Below are 5,497 nucleotides of genomic sequence, written 5' to 3'. Positions count from 1 at the left end.
GTCTTCTTCTTGAAGATCCATTTGCACCCGACTGTCTTACGGCCTGGTACATTGTCAACCAAGTTCCAAACTTGATTGTCATACATGGACTGTATCTCGCTGTCCATAGCCTCCTTCCATTTAGCAGACTCTGGGCCTGCCATGGCTTCCTTAACACTGTTAGGTTCATCCAGATTTACCAGTGTACTGTCACTGATAAATGTATCACCTTCCGTAGTAATATGAAATCCATAATAAAACTCAGGTGTGTTCCTAACCCTTGTGGAACGCCTCGGAAGTATAGACTCGTCAGCTGGATCAACAGGAATTTCCTCCTCAAGTTGATTGCTAGTGTCTGAGGTTCCTTCACCAATCGAGTCTTGAATTTCTTCAAGGTCAATTTGCCTCCCACTGTCTCCTTGGCTTATAAATTCTCTCTCTCGAAAGACCCCTCTCCTAGCCACAAATACCACATTCTCATTGGGTCTGTAGAAGAGGTAACCAAAGTATTTTTGTGGGTAGCCGATGAAAATACACCTTTCACTTCGAGGTTCGAGCTTGTCATGAGTCTCGCGCCTCACGAAAGCCTCGCAACCCCAAATCTTGATGTGGTCCAAATTGGGAACTTTCCCAGTCCACATCTCATGAGGTGTTTTGGCAACCTTCTTTGTAGGGACTAGATTAAGGATGTGGGCGGCAGTCTCTAAGGCATACCCCCAAAAAGAGATTGGTAGTGAAGCTCGACTCATCATAGAGCGAACCATGTCCAACAAAGTTCGATTGCGCCTCTCAGCTACACCATTCAGCTGTGGTGTCCTGGGAGGTGTCAATTGTGAGACAATCCCACACTCCTTAAGATAGTCGAGGAACTCAGTACTAAGATACTCACCACCTCGATCGGATCGAAGCATCTTAATGTTCCTGCCCAATTGATTTTCTACTTCCTGTTTAAACTCTTTAAACCTTTCAAAAGTTTCTGACTTATGTTTGATTAAGTAGACATAACCATATCTACTAAAATCATCAATAAAAGTCACATAATAGCGATTAGCATCCCTTGTGGCGGTTTTGAATGGTCCACATACATCAGTATGTATAAGGTCCAACAAACCCTCACCCCTTGCACAAGTACCAGTGAAGGGTGATTTTGTCATTTTTCCAAGTAGACAAGACTCACAACTATCATCCGACTTGAGGTCGAACGACTCCAAGACTCCATCCTTTTGGAGCTGGCCTATGCGTTTCTTACTTACATGTCCAAGACGACAATGCCACAAAGATGCTTTATCCAAGCTAGTAGAAGAATCAATACATAATACATTATTTCCTAAATTATCTACAACCGATACAGCTTCATACACACCATCACAAGGTAATGCTTTAAAATAAAGAACATTATTAAAGAAAGCATTAATACTACCAACTTCATTATCAAAAGAAAAGGTAAAACCTTGTTTGTACAAAGCATGAAAGGAAATAATATTCCTCGCCATTTCAGACGAGTAGACACATTTATTCAAATCTAACTTTAACCCACTATCTAGCAACAAAGTATAAACTCCAATCTTGGTAACAGGTGCAACCTTCTTGTTCCCCATGATTAAGATTATCTTTCTGTGCTCCACATCCTCACTTCTTCTTAGGCCCTGCAAGTCACAACAGATGTGAATACCACAACCTATATCAAGAACCCAAGAATTAGAATATGGTGAGTTATTAGACAATATAGTGTAAATACCTGCATGGGATGGTTTCACTTTCCCATCCTTGACATCCTGCAAGTACTTTGGGCAGTTTCGCTTCCAGTGCCCCTTATTTTGACAGTAGAAGCATTCAGCATCCTTAGGGATGGCAGAAGGAGTGATAGAACCACCTTTGGTTCCAGATGAGGAGCCTTCAAGGGACTTTCCCTTGGTACCCTTCGAAGGGTGCTTCCTCTTTTTCCCTTTGCCTTGCCCGATAGCCAAAACAGGGGTAGTAGTAGGAGTAGGAGTAGCAACCGACTTACTCTTAAGACCACTTTCGGCAGTCTTCAGAAGTCCTTGAAGCTTACTGAGTGTGACTTCCTCCTTGTTCATGTGGTATGTCATACGAAATTGATCATAACACGATGGCAAGGAGTGCAAAATGATATCAATTGCCAACTCCTCAGGGAAGTTCACATTCAGTTTCATTAGACGGTCCACATACCTTTGCATTTTATGCATGTGGCTCGTGATTGGTTCGCTATCCTTCATACGGGTAGTGATCATGGAGGAGATTATTTCATACCGCTCTTGACGAGCACTCTGATGGTACCTTTCCATCAGATCCTGATGCATCTCAAAAGGGTAATAGTCCTCATAGGACTTTTGGAGTTCAGCTGTCATGGTGGCCATCATGATGCATGCCACCTTGGTGGCATCTCTTTCATGTGCCTGATACTCAGCGACCTCCTCAGGAGTAGCAGTGGACTCATCAAGCTCCTTTAGCTCCTTATTGAGGACATATTCCTTGTCCTCGTAACGAGTAACCATCCTGATGTTCTGGATCCAATCCATGAAGTTGGAACCATCAAAGATGACCCTCCCACAAAGGTTCATGAGGGAAAAGGAGCCAGTAGGGTTAGAGCCCGAAGCTTTGTTGTTGGAAGACATCTGAAAAGAAGAAAACAAGTTTAGATTAGATATATCGAATCCTTAATAATACACCCAAATGTAATATTAAGGCTAGGATCCAACACAATATATTATAACTTAGAAGAGGGATGCCGTAATCTAAGCTATAATATATTTGAAGGTAGGTGAATGACGATTCACCAATTTCCACCATGAAAACGAAATGAATTATTAGGTTTAATTGGTTTTGAAATTCCTAGATTCCTTTGAGATTCATTGAACTTTTCAATGGCATGTTTCAATCTCGATTGTGCCCTTCAAGTTTTGTGACTGGGATGCCGAGGATCACAAAACAAGGTGTGAATAACCATGCAAATTCACTTGGTACCCTTAATATTATCACCTAATCAATGTGCCGGTTAACCACACACGCTCCACCGATCTATGATAAACATTAAGTCACCCTTCGTGATCCTTACTAGTCCAAGTTAGTGTGCCGGTTAACCACACACGCTCCACCAACGACTTGGTAAGGTACAAAGTGTGAATTTCATGGGTTAGCACCATATTCACATTTTCCTAAAGTAACTAAGATTGGGAATTTATAAAAGGTTTAGTTACTTTATAATATTCATCATACTTTTAATGAGAATTTATAAGTCCTTGTCCTACCCGTTCGACTAACGACCCTCCACCAGTCAAGTAAGCGGTGGGTGAGAGTGGACACCCATTAAGTTGCCATTTTATAGGCAACAACCTTATACCCACCTTATAGACTGGCTTCGTGAATGAGGCGTACTAGCGGTAAGACGACTTTGATCTTATACATATATATAATAATTAACCATTAATGTTATAAATAGTATAAGGGTTGAATTTTAACTTTTAAAACTCTAAGGGTTTGGAATTAAAGTATATTAAAGTGTGTGTAACTTTACAAATTCCAAAACTTGAGGACAAGTTTTGAAACTATTCAAAACTTTTCATTTCATAACTTATGAATTAAAGGTTCATAAAAATGAAGACTCTTCATTTCCATGTAACTTATGTGTTTTAAGTGTGTGTTTAAAAGAAGTGACCTTTGGATATCCATAACTTGAGGACAAATTATGGACTCCATTAAAACACATAAATGATAAAGAATTAATCCTAAACAATTCAGCAAATAATTCCTATCATCTTCTAAATTCATAAGAACATGAACATGATCATCAAAGTTTCAAGAATTATATGAACACATACAAAGCATGAAATTTTGATATAAGCTATTGTAAATGGATTAGAACAACCATTACACCAACTAAAACAAGTTTTAAAACACCAAAACAGTTTAGGGTAATGTTTCTAGTCCATTTCCAGCAGCAAAAGTCGAAAATCTGCATTCTGAGGCTCCTACTCGCCGAGTGCACGAACCTACTCGGCGAGTAGGATGAGTTTACACATGAACCCGGCGAGTCCCCCCATGGACTCGGCGAGTTCATCAGTCAGACAGCAAAAAATCGACTTTTTATCACTATTTTGCATCAAGTATCAAACAAACAAGCCTAGTCTCTGATACCACTGTTGGGTTTTGAGCATTCTATCACTTCCTAAGTGTACATGCAACCCTATTAAACCTTGGATCTATGTTTGTCTAAGATACATGCAAAATATTATTTTCCAAGGTTTATAACCTATCTAGCATGGCATGGGGTACTTTTAACCATAAAAGAACTAGATGAATTACATACCTTTTGTTGATTGTTGATTCCTTGGAGTTTGAGAGCCAAGCACCAATAATGTGAATGCCTCAAATGGAAATCACAAATCACCACAAACTTGGAAAATGTATGAGAGAGTATACTAACTCTTGATTTTGGCCACCACACTTACACACACATTAGTGTCTTTTTCATGCAACATAAGCTTGTTTATATAGTGTACATGGTTAGGGTGAAACCCTAATAACCCATGTCTTTTCCTCTTCCAAGGATCCATGGGTAAAAGCTCCATGGATCATCCATGGACTTCCATATAAGCTTAGCCCATTCCAAATGAGTGTTAGCCCATACCGTATAAATATAATAGCCCATGATTTAATTAGTCTTCCTTTTAATCACTAAATCAATTCATAATTAATTCAAGATTAAAACTAATTAAATAACATGACTATATATTAATATATTATAACTTATAATATATTAATAAATCGTAAGTATACAATTCTCATAAAATTATCCATAACTAGTTCGGGTGAAGTGCAACCCAAATGGACCATGCCGGGTCGGGTCAAGTATATACCAAATAAGTTATGGACTTAGACACCTTATCCAACACAAGCATATATCATAATCAAGCTCAACTATGAGATACGGGCTCTGCCCACACTCTGATACTAACATATCGTCTATACGGGCCGGCCTTGGTGCCTTAGACCCGTTCCTACTGGAAGGAAACTCACCTCAAACGAGTAGCTGTTGATAATCTGTGCAGGGGAATCTCTGACTGCTGCTGCTCCGGAAATTCTCCGGCTATATTCCCCACAAAACACTTAATCAGAATCTGGTATCTACCCTTTAGGGTAAAATGACTATTTTACCCCAGACCAAGTCCAAGTCAAAGTCAAAGTCAACATCAAAGTCAACTTCCATTTGACCCGACTCGCCGAGTTGGGTCGTCAACTCGTCGAGTCCCTACCTCTTCAACTGTCCTCCTCCACGTCCCTACTCGTCGAGTTTAGCGATGACTCGACGAGTTCTCCTTCTAACACAACATTAGATGAACCTTCATCCGACTCGCCGAGCGGTATGAACACTCGTCGAGTCCGTCTTCATCCTAAGAACACGTCCTGTCCTCGACTCGCCGAGTTGTATGAACAACTCGTCGAGTTCATCTTCAAGGGTTGGGAGATTGCCTTGGACTCGCCGAGTCTGTTCTAGCAC

The sequence above is a fragment of the Lactuca virosa genome, chromosome 1 (genome assembly GCF_052849685.1).
Source record: "Lactuca virosa cultivar CGN04683 chromosome 1, Lactuca_virosa_CGN04683_v6, whole genome shotgun sequence".
NCBI lineage: Eukaryota > Viridiplantae > Streptophyta > Magnoliopsida > Asterales > Asteraceae > Lactuca > Lactuca virosa.
The sequence above is the reverse complement of the archived record's forward strand: the minus strand, read 5'-3'. Positions refer to the sequence as shown.